Genomic DNA, 17,721 nt, shown 5'->3' with positions numbered 1-17,721 from the left:
GTACCAAATAAGAGTCAGGTAAACTGGGGAATGATCATTTATGAACAAGAAAAGTAATAGTGATTTTTAACTTTTGGATTACCTGGTTAGCATCCTTATCAGTGCTGCTCATACAATATTCTGGTATCCGAACTACCCAGATAATCCGAACTTTTTCCACTATCCGAACTTTGAATAGGAATTCGGATATTTTTTAAAATCCGAATAGCACTATCCGAGCAAACTCGTATTTCCCATGTGAAATCCGAAATCCGGGGTTTTGGAAGCAATTCAAGCCATTTTCAGGCCACTTCCGGGTTTCTATCCGGATATCCAGGATATTGGGTTCAGATATGCGATTTTACTCGGATACCAAAAAGTTCGGATTCGCATATACGATTCTGATCCGGATATCTGGGTATCCGGATCCAAATTCAATTCGGATTTTGAAAAGGGGTATCCGAGCAGCACTGATCCTTATTACTTGTTTACCAGATGCAAATAAAGAATTGATTTTTGATTTTATGCCCGACAGTTGCTCTTTAAAGAGGAACTGTAATGGCAAAACGTCCCCTGGGGGGTACTCACCTCGGGTGGGGGAAGCCTCAGGATCCTGATGAGGCTTCCCACGCCGTCCTCTGTCCCACGGGGGTCTCGCTGCAGCCCTCCGTACAGCCGTGACATAATATTTACCTTCCCGGCTCCTGCGCAGGCGCTCTGGCGGCTGTCGGCTCCGAAGTAGGCGGAAATACCCGATCGCCGTCGGGTCCGCTCTACTGCGCAGGCGCAAGTCTCCGGCGCCTGCGCAGTAGAGCGGACCCTATGGAGATCGGGTATTTCCGTCTATTTCCGAGCCTAAAGCAGCCACAGCGCCCCCGCTGGAGCCAGCAAAGGTAAGTATTGAAATTACAGTCGGGTCTGTCGGGCCGGCTGTTCGGAGGGCTGCAGCGAGACCCCCGTGGGACGCAGGACGGCGTGGGAAGCCTCATTAGGATATGGATGTTTCCCTCACCCGAGGTGAGTACCCCCCAGGGGAGGTTTTCTAAGTTACAGAGTCTCTTCAAATAGGCACTGTAGTAAAAATAATTATTTAGGTAGAAAAAAAGAAAGTTTTGTAAAAAATAATACCTTTTAATGGTAATGAAAGTAATTACCTTTTAATAGTGAAAATAATGTAATGAATAAAATTGCTTAATTTGTACAATATTATGTCAATATTTACTCTGTGTTTAACCACTGTAATATCTTTGCTCTGCCTGATTTACATTCAGAAATGTATTACAGGTGGTGACGTTTAGAACTGACAGATGATCTGTGTGATATGTTTGTTTTTTAACATTCCAGAGCCATTACAAAATATACCGTACCGCTAGGCTAGCTACATGTTAATAAAAAATTAGGTACAAAAAACACTCCCGCGGCCGTACGCCGCTCAAAATCAGAGCGCCAGGGAGGTTAAATGTCATCCATTGCATGTTTATAGGGACCCTGGTGAATGTGGATTTTTCTTTTGAAGATGATCGGGGTTCTAGTCCTGTTAGGAAAATAACACATCTGTAAATGTAAGAGGTGTTTCAGGTACTTACCATTATCAGACTGCTGCTGGTAAATGGGGTCCTCCCACAACTCCTTGTGCCATGGTCATTTGGAAACCACCAGTCGGATACATGGGAAATCACCAAATTAATGCCTGGCTCACTAATAACAGATATAATTCTGCATTTCCTCTCAATTTACATACGCATAGTTCTTCTGTATGTAGCCATTTCATTGTGCAATGGGCAATTTCTGTCTCCTATCTATCCTTTGGAAACGCTTTAACTCTAGGGCTGTGGTTTTAACCGTGTGGTTAAAGGGGAACTTCAGCCTAAACAAACATACTGTTATTAAGTTACATTAGTTATGTTAATTAGAATAGATAGGTAATATAATCTCTTACCCACCCTGTTTTAAAATAACAGGCAAATGTTTGTGATTCATGGGGGCTGCCATCTTTGTCATGGGGGCAGCCATCTTTTTGGTTGAAAGGAGGTGACAGGAAGCAGGAGACACAGTTCCAACTGTCCTGTGTCCTGATAACCCCTCCCAGCTGCACACACTAGGCTTCAAATGTCAAATTAAAAATGTAAAAAATAAAATTGCACCAAAACAGCAGAACGAGAACAACAACATCAGAAATCCCATCATGCTTTGCACAGCATAAGGGGAAAACTGCCCGGGCAGTTTTCTTCTGTGCAGCTAAAAATGAGGCTTGTATAAGAGAAACAAAGTTCTGATGTTGTGAAACTGTTAAAGAAACACCAGGCCTTTTCAGTGCTGCTGAGTCAATTTTTAGTCTGGAGGTTCACTTTAAGTCCATTTCTGCCCAAGGCAAGGTAACTGCTGCCTGCTCCCACCCCCTACACTCATAAACAGGAAGTCTACATTAACTGGCTTTGCAGACACCAAGAATGAATTGATAGGTTAGGAACAAGAATAATGGCCTCAATTCTAGTAGGATTTTCAAACAAATTACCTCATGTGAGGTAATTGACATTTAGCAATTCTGGTGGGTTTTAGTCCTGTTTTCCCACATGAGATAGATTATGAGGTAATTTGTGAGGTAATTTGCATTATTTTGCCGAAAATAGCTATTCTCGTGGAAATTAGGGGGCATGTTGGCAAATAATTTACCAATCAGTTTAAGACCTGCCTGTACCTGGAGGTAAAGTGGAGGTCCTATTGCTGTTTTAGTGTCGTGCCTATTCCGGCAGTGTAATAGAAAAAACTAGTAAAAATAACACTCCAGACTTTTACTGGATTTTTCTTTTTTCATAAGGGATAATATACTTTTCATAGGTTGCTACATAATCCAATACACAACCCCCCCCCCCCCACACTCCCCAGGAAAAAAAGAAAAAATAAACCTTCCAAAGACTATCTTAACTTATGGAAGACAATTAAAGACTACTATTATTTATTTACTGCATGCTTACTGCTGAAATACTGCATGTTTTACCACACTTTATGCATTTACCTCACGTTTTACCACATGTTTTACCGCATGTTTGGAAATGCAGAAATGGCTTTCAGAATTGCTAAAAAAAAAAAAAAGAGGAAAATACTGCATGAGGTATTTTACTACAAATATTTACCTCACATAGCTACCAGAATTGAGGCCAATGTTTCTCTAACAAAACTCAAGTCTATATCTACCATGCATGCAGCGCCTGGAAAGGACGGCAATTTCAGCGATCACACAAATTATGGTAAATGATTGCCTGAAAGGTGTGTTTAATCATGGCTACTACTGTGACTTTGCTAATCCACAGAGTGGGTCATCACCTCCAAAGATAAAGCTCTTTTACAAGTAAAACCAATGATCACTGTGTCTTTCGGGCAGTTCTCCTCCATCAGGTCCTCCTAGGTTCTTTTCCCCGATTGGTCCTTTTTGTGATGCCTTTGTATAGATGGCGTGTGCTTTGCGTGGTGTCTTCAGTGTGGGGCTGTCCAGCCTGAGGAAAGACCAGGAGGCTGTCGCTGGTAGCAGCCCTGCACTTTTTGACACCTTTTATGGATTTTTTTAATCTATATTAAATAAAGAGCTATGTTTTACTTGTAAAAGAGCTTTATCTTTAGAGGTGCCGACCCTCTCTGTGGATTGCCTTATCACAGTGTGAGGGGTACTGAAGGACGGCCGGGGCTGGGCACTCCACCTTTCTAATTGCATTGGTTGCTGATCACACAATAATCCATTGACTGTGACTTTGCTATACAGCTATTTGTTGCTTGGGCTTTCTTTGACTTTAACTCTGTTTGAAGCTAAAAGATCAGCCAAGCAGCAGGCATCTAGCTAGAAACCAAGGGGCCCCACAGGAAAAGTTTAAAGTTTGATGGGACCCACAACATTCACTTCCTCTTCCCCATGGAGTCTACCTTGAGTAAACGGTGCATCTATTGCAGGATCGTGTAACAAGTGTGGCCATCAGGTGAGAAACAGGAAAAAAGGGCACTGGCAGCTAGTGGACAAAAACGGCAAAAATTCACTCCCATAATAAATATCGTTTATTGGGCACCGAACAGGAAGAAAGGGCGCTGGAGATTAACGTTTCACAAACGGCGCCCGGAGACTTTTAATGTTTTACAACTGTGCTTGTGATGATTTAAGTTTAGAACATGTGCCCGTGACAAATAATGTTTATAAAAATACTAAACCTATTTATCGTATTTAACTAAAACATTATTTAGAATGTTATCCCTTACTGTTTGTAAAACATAATTTTTCACAAAATAAAGCGATCACTACGTAACGTAAATTGCAATATATTTTTTACAGTCACAATTTGTAAAACATTATTATCCACATAATAAAGCGATCACTAAGGAGGGGGTCTTAGGGTTAGGCACCTCCAGGGGGGTCTTAGGTTTAGGCACCTCCAGGGGGGTCTTAGGTTTAGGCACCACCAGGGGGGGGGGGTCTTAGGTTTGGAAGCAGGAGATTTGGGCGCATGAGACAAGTGGACAAAAAGGGCGCCCCATTCACTCCCATTATAAATATCGTTTAATGGGCGCCGAACAGGGAAAAAAGGCGCCGGAGATTAACGTTTTAACAAACGGCGCCCGGAGATTTTTAAGGATTTATACAACGTATAATGTTAGTGATGATTTAACTTTACAAAATGAGCCCGTGACGAATAACGTTTATAAAGATACTAAATCACTATTTCTAAAACATTTATAAAACATTATTATCCACCCAAAAAAAATATTTACATTTTTTTTATTTACATTTTTTATTTATTAATCTCTGTAAAACATTATTATCCATAGGGGGTCTTAGGTTTAGGCACCAACTGGGGGGTCTTAGATTTAGGCACCAAGAGGGGGTCTTAGGTTTAGGCACCACCAGGGGGGTCTTAGGTTTAGGCACCAACAGGGGGGTCTTAGGTTTAGGCACCAACAGGGGGGTCTTAGGTTTAGGCACCAACAGGGGGTCTTAGGTTTAGGCACCAACAGGGAGGTCTTAGGTTTAGGCACCAACAGGGAGGTCTTAGGTTTAGGCACCAACAGGGAGGTCTTAGGTTTAGGCACCAACAGGGGGGTCTTAGGTTTAGGCACCAACAGGGGGTCTAGGGGTTAGGGATAGGTACAGGGAGGGTTTTTAATAAACGAAAATATAAGTTCCAGTTTACAAACAGGGAAGATTAACGTTTTAAGAATTGCCGATCTCATACACATTATTTAGTGATTTATAAATTCTTAAAACACTATTTGTAAACGAAATTCTACACAATATTTCTATAAACGATAATACTGTTTATCGTTTACACCACGCGCCCTTTTTTCCCGACGCCCTTTTTTGATGTACGCCTTAGGTTTAGGCACCACCAGGGGGGTCTTGGGGTTAGGGATAGGTACAGGGAGGGTTCTGTGTGAGAGTAGGGTTAGGTATAGTTTTATTAAAATTTTAGTAATAGTTACTAATGTTTTAATAATCTTATTATGAACGTCGTTATATTTATATCCTCGTTATAAACATTATTTTCAGATTTTATTATAATAAATGAAGATTATTCACAATAATATACAATTATAACGATTAAACATATATTATCGTTTTTTTAAGAAACGTAATTATAAGTTTCACTTTTGAAACAGGGAACATTAACGTTTTCACAATTGCTGATTTCATACACATTATTTAATGATTTATAAATTTGTAAAACATTATTTGTAAACGAAATATAGCACACTATTTTTATAAATGGTATTACTGCTTATCATTTACACCCCGCGACCTTTTTTCCTGACGCCCTTTTTTGATGTACGCCACGTGTGCTCCCCGTAACATGTGTGGCCACAACACATGGTGTGAGAGCAGCCCCTGTATTAGATTGGAGGAGGGTAAAAAGTTGCACCCCCAAGTAAGAAAACACAGATGGCAGCTATAATAATAATGCTTTCAATTCAGAATTCCCTGAACGGAACAGTGATAGATTATTGTAAATGCCTGTTGTTGTTTCTTATTCTATTTCAACAGTAGCCTGCTTCACTAGTATAACTAAGTTCTTCTTTACCTCAATGAAGGAATAAATTGCCATCACAGCAAGAAATTGTGATATAGACCACTGCCACAAGCTAACAGGAAGTCAGAGCCACCAACTTCCTCTATTCCCGAGCAGTGACGCAGAAAATGGGTTTTCATCAGGAAATATATGCGCCCTGCAGGCCTGAGGTTCACTGTGAAGGGAGGATTTATCTCCTCTATCAATGATTGCTTTTATTTTCATACTTGATGATGAACGCCCCACATAAGCTCAACATTCTGAAGGCAATCAGGTTGTTTAGTGTAAATGTAAAAGCATTTATCTTTGTAATCCTCGTTTTCAAATGAAACCTTCCTCATGGAGCTGTGCTCCCTGTAGATTGGTAACTATTTTCACAGAATGACCTCCCGAGTCTGTTACTGTATTTCCTGTTAGGAAAGGCGTGGTCTTAACTCTACTTCCTGTGAATTGCAAAGTCCAACCCTCTCACAGGGCTGGATTCACCATAAGGCATTGTAGGCTCTTCCCCCTGCGATGCAGAGATGCCATCTGCTGTTGTGCTCCCCTCTGTGCATGCCCCAGACGGTACAGTTCTCCAGAAGTCCATTGCTTTTCAGAATAGTGGTTTTCTAGTTTTATATATAAGGTGATAAATGGATAACGAGCTACAGCTACACCTTTATTGACCAACTTGCTCTACTTTCAGCTCCACTTATATCTGCTCCAGTTCCTGGATCTCCAATACATTTAGGCATACAGCTTTTGCTTAAAGTAACCCGTATTTATATAGATCATAAATCTTAAAGAGGAACTTCAGCCTAAAAAACACACTGGAATTAATTACCTTAGTTATGTTAATTCAAATAGATAGGTAATATAATCTAATCTCTTACCCTTGTTTTAAAAGAACAGGCAAATGTTTGATTTCATGAGGGCAGCCATCTTTTTAGTTAAATAGAGGTGACAGGGAGACACAGTTCCAACTATCCTGTGTGCTGATCACCCCTCCCAGTTGCTAGGCAACGTGAATAACAACATAGGAATTCCCATCATGCTTTGCACAGCATCAGGAAAAAAAGCCTGGGCAGTTTTCTTTGATGGGGCGGAGCTTAAGCTTGTGTGCAGCTAAAAATAAGGCTTATATAAGAAAAACAAAGTTCTGATGCTGTGAGACTGTTAAAGAAACACCAAGCCTTTTTAGTGCTGCTGAGTAGATTTTTAGTCTGGAGGTTCACTTTAACTACAGTCTCCTTGGACAGCAGTGTCCACCTCATGTGTTGCTCCCCATTTTCAGCCTCCTCTTTCATATGCATCACCCCCTCTTCCACGTCTAGCTGCTCCCTTGGGTTGCAGCCACCTATGACCTGGATCTTTGTGACCTCTTCAGAAATCAGGCCTTGCCCACTCCAGGAAATGTTTTGCAGGATCTGCATGGCATTCAGCTGTAGAGTTTGTGTTTTTCTCTGTGTAGGAGCTCCTTGAAAAGGGATTTGTGAAATATCTAGTAATCAAGTACCTGATCAGAATCTCCGATGACCGCTTCCTGCACCACAGACTGTCTGTGTTATTTACTACCATCCTCTTAGAGGGATTTATTTCGTGCCCTGCCCCTTGCATTCTGAGCAGCAGCAAGACTGCAGAGGCAACCTCATGCACTGAGTTTGAAACAACGCCCCTGTATGCCTCTGCTTCTCATCATGTGATCAAAATTTTAAGACACAGTGTTTAGATAAAGAGGCCTCTCTTCATACAAAAAAAGGTCAGAACATTCTTGTTAAAGAGAAACTCCAACCAAGAATTTAACTTTATCCCAATCAGTAGCTGATGCCCCCTTTTACATGAGAAATATAATGATTTTCACAAACAGACCAACAGGGGGCGCTGTATGACTGATATTGTGGTGAAACCCCTCCCACAAGAAGGTCTGAGGACCGAGGTACTGTTGGCAGTTTCCTGTCTGAACCTTGTTACATTGTGGGAAATAGCTGTTTGCAGCTGTCTCCAACTGCCAAAACAGCAAGCAGCAGCTACATAAACTGCCCACAGTAAAAATGGCACCATGTAATAAATGTCAGAATGTAAATCGGGGAGAGGAAAGATTTTACAATGAGCAAACACTAAATCATTTATACATAATTATTGTAAAAATGAAGCACTTTTTGTATTACATTATTTTCACTGAATATCCTCTTTAAGAGAAGAAGATTAAAAACATTTTTTTCATAAAATATGTGTTTTTTAAAGTGGACCTGAATTTTTGCACAGGACAAAAGGAAAACATTTAAAGAGTTTAGCCTGTTTAATTCCCCCTCATTTGTGTCTAATCACTAGTTGTAATTTGATCCCCTCCCCCGTCCCCCCCGTCTCACATAGAGATGAGCGTAATGACCTAATTACGATTTTGCGAAATTTCGCGTAATTAGTGTAATTACGATTATGGCCGTAAGTACATAATCGTAATGAAGAAGGATTTCGCGAAATTTCGCGTAAGCGTAATTTTCGCGTAATTTTCGCATTACAGTCGTATCATGCCGTAATTTCGCATTAAACGCTACCGTAATTTCGCGTTAAACCGTAACGCTCCGTATAATATAAAAAAGCCGCCGAATTTAAGGGTTAATAGCAAAGCCCCCTTAAATGCTAAGAGCCTCAAATTTGGAGAATATATTAAGGAGATCAGGAGGAATAAGAGGAAAAAATTTTTTTTCAAAAAGACCTTATAGTTTTTGAGAAAATCGATGTTAAAGTTTCAAAGGAAAAATGTAAACATTTAAAAACCCGCCGACTTTAACGGTTAATAGCAAAGCCTGCTTAAAGTTTAGGAACACCAAATTCCCAGGGTATATTAAGGAGATCAGGAGGAATAAGAGGAAAAATTTTTTTTCAAAAAGACCTTATAGTTTTTGAGAAAATCGATGTTAAAGTTTCAAAGGAAAAATGTAAACATTTAAAAACCCGCCGACTTTAACGGTTAATAGCAAAGCCTGCTTAAAGTTTAGGAACACCAAATTCCCAGGGTATATTAAGGGGATCAGTGGGAATAAGAGGAAAAATTTTTTTTTCAAAAAGACCTTATAGTTTTTGAGAAAATCGATTTTTAAGTTTCAAGGGCGAAAATGTCTTTTAAATGCGGAAAATGTCAGTTTTTTTTGCACAGGTAACAATAGTGTATTATTTTCATAGATTCCCCCAAGTGGGAAGAGTTTTACTTACTTCGTTCTGAGTGTGGGAAATATAAAAAAAAAACGACGTGGGGTCCCCCCTCCCAGACCTCTTTAACCCCTTGTCCCCCATGCAGGCTGGGATAGCCTGAATGCGGAGCACCGGCCGCGTGGGGCTCCGCACCCTGACTATACCAGCCCGCATGGTCCATGGATTGGGGGGTCTCGGAAGGGGAGGGGCAGCCAAGCTTTCCCCTCCCCCTCCGAGCCCTTGTCCAATCCAAGGACAAGGGGCTCTTCTCCACCTCCGATGGGCGGTGGAGGTGGAGGCCGCGATTTCCTGGGTGGGGGGTTCATGGTGGAATCTGGGAGTCCCCTTTAAAAAGGGGTCCCCCAGATGCCCACCCCCCTCCCAGGAGAAATGAGTATAGAGGTACTTGTAGTACCCCTTACCCATTTCCTTTAAGAGTTAAAAGTAAATAAACACACAAACACATAGAAAAAGTATTTTAATTGAACAAAAAAACATAACCACGAAAAAAGTCCTTTAATATTCTTAATTAACCATTAATACTTACCTGTCCCTTTAAATAAATGATCCCACGCAATATCCTCGGAAATGTTCTATCAGTTACAATGTAACAAAGTTATTACAATATAACAACTTTGTTACATTGTAACTACGCCGCACCCGACGTCACTCACCGCCGCCGCCGCCGCCGCGTCTGTGCTGCAGGACCCGACAGAGCTCTGAGCTATAGCTCAGAGCTCTCTAAGCATCTTTGTATTTGGGCTCCAAGGAGCCCCATTGGTCCTTAGCAGACCAATGGAGTTCCTTCTGATTTGAAGAAACCCCATTGGTCTGCTAAGGACCAATGGGGCTCCTTGGAGCCCAAATACAAAGATGCTTCTCAGAGCTCTGAGCTATATAGCTCAGAGCTCTGTCGGGTCCGTGCAGGACGCTAAGTCCCCGCCGGCTCCGCTGCCCTCCCCGCCTCTCCCACATGTCACCCACATGTCACCCACATGTGGGTGACATGTGGGTGACAGATGTGGGCGGGGTGGACAGCGGGAGCTGCGGGGACTTAGCGTCCTGCACGGACGCGTATGCGGCGGCTGAGCGGCGAGTGGCGTCGGGTGCGGCGTAGTTACAATGTAACAAAGTTGTTACATAATAACTTTGTTACATTGTAACTGATAGAACATTTCCGAGGATATTGCGTGGGATCATTTATTTAAAGGGACAGGTAAGTATTAATGGTTAATTAAGAATATTAAAGGACTTTTTTCGTGGTTATGTTTTTTGTTCAATTAAAATACTTTTTCTATGTGTTTGTGTGTTTATTTACTTTTAACTCTTAAAGGAAATGGGTAAGGGGTACTACAAGTACCTCTATACTCATTTCTCCTGGGAGGGGGGTGGGCATCTGGGGGACCCCTTTTTAAAGGGGACTCCCAGATTCCACCATGAACCCCCCACCCAGGAAATCGCGGCCTCCACCTCCACCGCCCATCGGAGGTGGAGAAGAGCCCCTTGTCCTTGGATTGGACAAGGGCTCGGAGGGGGAGGGGAAAGCTTGGCTGCCCCTCCCCTTCCGAGACCCCCCAATCCATGGACCATGCGGGCTGGTATAGTCAGGGTGCGGAGCCCCACGCGGCCGGTGCTCCGCATTCTGGCTATCCCAGCCTGCATCAGGGACAAGGGGTTAAAGAGGTCTGGGAGGGGGGACCCCACGTCGTTTTTTTTTTATATTTCCCACACTCAGAACGAAGTAAGTAAAACTCTTCCCACTTGGGGAATCTATGAAAATAATACACTATTGTTACCTGTGCAAAAAAAACTGACATTTTCCGCATTTAAAAGACATTTTCGCCCTTGAAACTTAAAAATCGATTTTCTCAAAAACTATAAGGTCTTTTTGAAAAAAATTTTTTTCCTCTTATTCCCACTGATCCCCTTAATATACCCTGGGAATTTGGTGTTCCTAAACTTTAAGCAGGCTTTGCTATTAACCGTTAAAGTCGGCGGGTTTTTAAATGTTTACATTTTTCCTTTGAAACTTTAACATCGATTTTCTCAAAAACTATAAGGTCTTTTTGAAAAAAAATTTTTTCCTCTTATTCCTCCTGATCTCCTTAATATATTCTCCAAATTTGAGGCTCTTAGCATTTAAGGGGGCTTTGCTATTAACCCTTAAAGTCGGCGGCTTTTTTATATTATACGGAGCGTTACGGTTTAACGCGAAATTACGGTAGCGTTTAATGCGAAATTACGGCATGAACGAAACGCGAAATTTCGCGTTGAAAATTACGCTTACGGTATTTTCAATTACGATTTTAATGGCAATTTCGCTACGCTAATTTCGCATCGTAATCGCAAATTTCGCATGCGTAATTATAGTAATGCGAAATTACGAAAATTTCAGCTCAACTCTAGTCTCACATGACAGCCACAGCAGATAAGCCAATAAGCCCATTTGAAAGCACAGGCTGTAAGCAATATGTCCGCTTCCATGACTCAGGAAGTAGAAACTGTGCAGATTTTAGGATTTGTATGAGCTGTAACAAATGTTTTTTGTGTAAAGCTTATTAGGCTGTTGTGTATCTTTTAGAGCAGAGAGGAAGGTCTGAGTTCAGATCCATTTTAAACCCCTGGGCCCCATGATGCCTGGCTACAGCTTTTCCTCCCCCTGATCCAGCCTCTCCTGTACAGAATCTGCCCCTTGTCCCACCTACTTCTAGACAACCCAGCCTGACCTCTAGCCATAGCTCCACCTCTCAAGTTGCTGAACATTGTGGCGCTCCCAGAAGACCTGGGGATTTCATTAAGTAGGGGGAAATTGTGTGTCAGCAACAGTGATAAATCCATGTGGGCTTAATATTCAGTTGTGTTAGCAACGAACTGCAGTAAACAAAAGGGCATGTGAAAGTGGCATGCAGGATGGTGTGTGGGCGATGAGGGGGATGCCAGAGAAAAACATTCCCAAAAAGAGGAAGCCGCCACTGACTGGTAAGAGTAGTAAAAAAAATTAACAATAAAAAAAATCATATAGTCGATTATTTCAAATTTAATGGTAGGAATGTGTTTTGCTGAATGTAAAAAGGAAGTTCAGCAAGTTAACTCTAACTTCTTTAGTTAAGGGACTACTCTTGGCAAGACGTGTAAAGTTTTGAATGCGTTTGTATAGAATATAGCTAATACTGAGAATCCCCTATGAGGAGATGGATTAGTCCAAAATCTTTCAGATCTGTCAGCTTTTTATTAGCAGCATAGGATAAAGGTAATTTATAGTTCATTTTACTCTTACAGAAATGTACATTTACCTGTGCACAAAGCCGTTACTAGGGTTGGTGTCAGCTGGTGTTGAAATTCATGGTGTCACCCCTCTTTTACCCCATGAACCTCCAATCTCATGATGGAAAAGAAAACCAACAATATATTTTTTGTACTAAAAAAAAAAAGACTATTTTTAATTTCACTCAAGACTGGAACTTTGTGTCACCCCCTCTGCAGGTGACACCTGGTGCAGTTGGCTCCTACTGCACCCCCTAGTGACGCCGCTGCATGTGCAGTATGTATTTTACATTTTAGTGGTCCTTTAAAAAATAGCTGGCATTTTTGTTATTATTGTGTTTTTAGAAGACTACAAGATTTGTATATTGCTGGCATCTTTCTCGGGGCACAGAGCTGTCGGCTATCGTTAGATGTGTGAGCGAGAGTGCCAATGTAGTTAAAGCAAATTTGTAGTGAAGTTACAAAAAAGTCATATACCAAAGGACAAGGAAGGCCTCACTCAGGGCCGAGGCAGAGATGAGAGGCTGCAGCCTCATGGCGCACACCTCACTCAGCTATCACTCCCCTATTGTGTTTGAAGCAGAGAGAAATAAGAAAAGGGGATACGTAGCAGTGCCTGCAAGCCAGATAACTAGAGATTAAGGTGTTGGGGGCCCTGGGGTGCCTCTTAGTCTAATAGCAATCAGTGTGTGACGGCTGGGGTGGGAGGGATGGAGGGGCGCACTTTGTTGTCTCAGCTCCCGGCTGTGGCTCCACTGCTGTCCCCGATTCAAATGCGCCACCTCTGGGTATCCTTGAAAGGCTTTGGTAGCACTCGTGTCCCCAAGTGTTCTGAAGACATGCGGCTCCGTATTGCACATGCGCAGTAAGGAGCGGCCCATCTTCTGAAGGCTTTCGAGGATCCCTGAAGGCGTATTCGTCCAGCTGGTCAAATACGTGCAACTGGAGTGACACCACTGGAACAAGGGGACCATGAGAGGAATGGGAAGGCTCCATTTTTTTTAAAAAAATTTTTTAATTTATTTTCATTTTACTTCAACCTCCCTGGCGGTATGATTATTTCTGGATTTTAGGGTCTTTTTGAAACATTTAAGACCCTAAAATCAGGAAAAAAATCATGCCCCCAGAGTCTCTGCAGCAGCCCCTTCTTTCACTCACCTCCATGGGCTCCAGCGTGGCAATTTTACCTCCATCCTCCGGCTGGCGCTGTAACTCTGTAGTGAGATCACTGATGGCGATCTCACCAGAGTGATTCAGAGCCTCGGAGGACAGGAAGGAGAACGGCTACAGACATCTGGATCCCCCGGGAGGTGAGTAAAAACACCCGCTGCGCACTATGCTCTGCATTGAGCTCCCGGCGGCGAGCCCGAGCAACTCTCGGGATTACCGCCAGGGAGGTTAAAGGGACCCTGAGCACAGGGAGGTCAAAATAAACATACCGATTGATAGCTCACAGCCTTCTCTTTAATATGGTCCAAGAAGCGCCATCCCCAAGGCCTCAATCTACACTCAGTTTAGAAAATCAAAACAGCTTCTGGGTCAGACTAAGCATGCTCTCAAGCCCTGTTCCACCGCTCGTGTATACAGAAGAGGAAGAAGCCAGGCAGTGTGGGCAGGTCGCCCTGGGCGCAGACCGGCAAGTAGAATAAGGGAGGCGCAGGCAGAAGGAGCTGGTGATGTGCGGTGCAGCCAAATGGAAGAAGAAAGAAGATTACCAGCGCGATCACCTTCCTTGACTCCTCCTGGGCTGCCTGCGTCAGACCAGGGCCGGATTACTGACCAGGCAACAAAAGCAGTCGCTTGGGGCCCCATTCAGAGTCAAAGGGGCCCCATCAGCACATAAACCAGCCCTCGCCATCCTGTCAGCGGTGGCTGGATGGTATAATGGTTAAAGGGACTCTGAGCAGTGCAGTAACTATGGAAAGATGCATATCATTTTAAAGCTCTCTTTCTCCTCTTTCCAATGATATATAAACCACCGCCCTATGCCTTTTAGTTTTCGATATTTTCGCGATCGAAATCGCGGCCACGGCAATTTCGATCGAAAATAGCAAACTAAAAGGCGTAGTTTATCTATCATTGGAAAGAGGAGAAAGAGAGCTTCAAAATGATATGCATCTTTCCATAGTTACATTGTATTACACAGGACGACTTTTCTCCAAAGTCGGCAGCTCGATTCAGCACAATGCAATGAAATATAAGGAACCCAGAGGGATATAATTACAAACATCATGCTGGTAGGTGTGAGGATGTAATTAGTTAGTTGTGTGTATGCTTAAAGGCATACCCACAGGCTCTGCTCGGAGTCCTTTTAAGGGCTCTGCCTCTGACACAGGAGACCAGGGTTCGAATCTCGGCTCTGCCTGTTCAGTAAGCCAGCACCTATTCAGTAGGAGACCTTAGGCAAGTCTCTCTAACACTGCTACTGCCTATTGGGCGCGTCCTAGTAGCTACAGCTCTGGCGCTTTGAGTCCACCAGGAGAAAAGCGCGATATAAATGTTATTTGTCTTGTCAAATGATGCAGTGCGCTGCTGATTGTCTTCAGAGCCAGGCTCTCCTCCTAGGTCCCCCTCCTGCTACTGTGCGCTCTGCTGCTGCCCACTCCTCCCTCCCTTCCCACAGAGAGCCACAGCTGCAGCAAGAATGATAACAGCAGATGGCAAACGCTCACTCACCTATCCATGATCCAAGCGATAGAGATCCCGTCATCTGAAACCCATCTGTCTCTTCTACAGTGCAGCCGCTCGCTCTGAAGTTCCTGATTCTCAGATCAAACAGGAAGTAGGAAGTAGTAATAGTAGTAGTAACAAAGTGGCAGCACTCTAGAGGAGACAGATGGGCTCCCGGATGACGGGACCTCTATTGCTTGGATCGCAATAGGTGAATGTGAGTAATCTAGTGCTGTCATTCTCCCCCGCTGCGGCTGCCTTCTCTGCTGATGGGGGGGGCGCAAGTCAGTTACTTTGCTTAGGGCCCCATTTAGCCTTAATCCGGCTCTGCGTCAGACGTCAAGTCGTCATCACTTCACCACCGCGTGATGACCCCTGGTGTCCTGTAGCGGTACTGCAGGCTGTCAGTGCGCGGTGCCCATGGAGTATTCGGCTTTCCGGGCTCTCTTCGCCTGTGTGTTTTCCTGGTCCCTGCTTCCTCCTGGATGAGCGGCTGGTCACTAGTAAGTAGGTAGATATACTTGTGACCTGTGGCTGTGAGACTGTCCCTAAAGAGTAAGGGTTCCCGAGTCCACGGGGGTGGGTGGGAAGGGCGCGCAATTTTTACACTCTCGCCCTGGGTGCAATTTAGCCTAGAAACTGCCTTGAAGCCAGGAAGCCTGCGCAGGCACAGAGAGGACCCGCTGGCTTCCTGTTCCCAGGTCACAGCACGACTTTCAGGAGAGTCACCACTGCAATGTAATTTATAACGAGCAAACCGGGAGGCAGAACAATGAACACAGGACCTGGTGAGTGTATGGACATTACCAAAGATAGGTGGGTATGCTTCAATGGATACCCACAGCCTCTGCTCAGCGTCCCTTTAAATTTACAGGTTAAATAACCACAAGCAGGGCATAGATTTAACTACATGTGGTCCCTAAGCACTTAAAATCAGTTTTGTCAAGATACAAGTGGTTCAGTTCTACACAAACATTGCTAGGATTAAAAACGCTATTTAAAATTGCTTACCGCCATTCTGAGCACACAGTCAGACAGACAGAGCCTCCACTCTGAGCGGCCAGCTACCCAGCTAAAGCAGGTATGGAGCATAAGTAAAAACACCTCCTGTATTGTCCAGCTAATTACTCATGCAGGAAAAGGAAATGCCTGGGCAGTATGTCCTGAAGCACCGATTCCAAATAAGAAAATTAATTCAGTCTTTACTTTCAGAGCTGCAAATGAAAGCAGAAAGGAAATGAAAATATTTATGTGCAATAACATTTGTGCATCAGTAGTACATGTTTGTAGCATTTAAAGGACTACGCCAGCAAAAAAAAAAAAAGTAAGCAGTTAAAATCTGATGGAACGGACAGGTTTTGGGCCAGTCCATCTCCTCATGGGGGATTCTTTGTTTTCAAAAGCATTTCCTAAACCGCAGTTAAACTGCCAAAATTGTAAGTTACTAGCCAGCCTCTCTACTCACTTGCACACTATTTTGGCAGTTGGACTTAGCAACTGCCATTCAGGAAATGCTGTTAAAAAAACCCACAACCCCCCCCCCCCCCTAAAAATTCCCTGTGAGGGGATGGACTAGTCCAAAACCTGTCAGTTATGTCAGATTTTAACTGCTTACTTTTTTCACTTGAGTGGTCCTTTAAAGAGAAACTCCGACCAAGAATTGAATTTTATCCCAATCAGTAGCTGATATCCCCTTTTACATGAGAAATCTATTCCTTTTCACAAACAGACCATCAGGGGGCGCTGTATGACTGATATTGTGGTGAAACCCCTTTCACAAGAAACTCTGAGGACCGTGGTACTCCTGGCAGTTTCTTGTCTGTGAACCTTGCTGCACTGTGGGGAATAGCTGTTTACAGCTGTTTCCAACTGCCAAAAAAACATGCAGTAGCTACATCACTTGCCAGCAGTAAAAATGTCACCATGTAATAAATGCCAGAATGTAAATCAGGGATTTAAAAGATTTTACAATGGGCAAACACTGACTAAATCATTTATACATAATTATTGTAAAAATGAAGCACTTTTTTATTACATTATTCTCACTGGAGTTCCTCTTTAAGTGAGAGTGGTATTTCATTTTAAAAGTGTTCTTATAAAAGATATTTGCTAAATGTACCCTAAATTACTCCCTGATCATTAGCAGAATTATAATGTGTTGCTTATATGGGTTTCACAGAGAGATTTGATATTTACTTGTCTTTGTTTCCAGACACTTCCTCATTATCAGCGCGGTGTGCGTCAGCAGTACTCATACCATTGGTCCCTGTTTTGTCAGTACCGTCCCTTTATTAGAACCATATCCCTTAGTTCCACTTATTTTTTTTTTATATTATCGTTTTTAAAGTGTACCAGAGATGAAATTAACTAAAGATTTTATACTTACACAGGGCTTCCTCCAGCCCCATAAGCTCGTCTGAGTTCCACGCAGTCCTCCCACGGTCTGCCGTTCAGCCGCAATCAGCCCCGGGAACAGCTCAGTCCGGGTCTTCTGCGCATGCAAGCTTATAGGGCTGGAGGAAGCCCTGGTTAATATCAAATCTTTAGTTAATTTAAACTCTGGTTTACTTTAACCACTTAAGTACCAGCG

General features: G+C 43.1%; 1 protein-coding gene and 1 long non-coding RNA gene across 5 annotated transcripts in view; one reads left to right on the top strand and one right to left on the bottom strand.

Annotated features, from left to right (window-relative positions):
- Positions 1 to 17,721, bottom strand: part of LOC137547329 (uncharacterized) — a 235,422-nt gene that overhangs the window by 52,255 nt on the left and 165,446 nt on the right. For all 3 annotated transcript variants that reach the window (XR_011026564.1, XR_011026563.1, XR_011026565.1), the window contains exon 4: positions 16,143 to 16,345. This is a non-coding gene — a long non-coding RNA (uncharacterized lncRNA). The remainder of the gene's footprint in view (positions 1 to 16,142; positions 16,346 to 17,721) is intronic.
- LOC137547328 (T-lymphocyte activation antigen CD86-like) overlaps positions 1 to 17,721 on the top strand; it is a 246,585-nt gene that overhangs the window by 80,118 nt on the left and 148,746 nt on the right. The window lies entirely within an intron of this gene.

The sequence above is a fragment of the Hyperolius riggenbachi genome, chromosome 2 (assembly GCF_040937935.1).
Source record: "Hyperolius riggenbachi isolate aHypRig1 chromosome 2, aHypRig1.pri, whole genome shotgun sequence".
Classification (NCBI taxonomy): domain Eukaryota; kingdom Metazoa; phylum Chordata; class Amphibia; order Anura; family Hyperoliidae; genus Hyperolius; species Hyperolius riggenbachi.
Note: the sequence above shows the minus strand (reverse complement) of the source record. Positions and strands in the feature narration are given on the sequence as shown.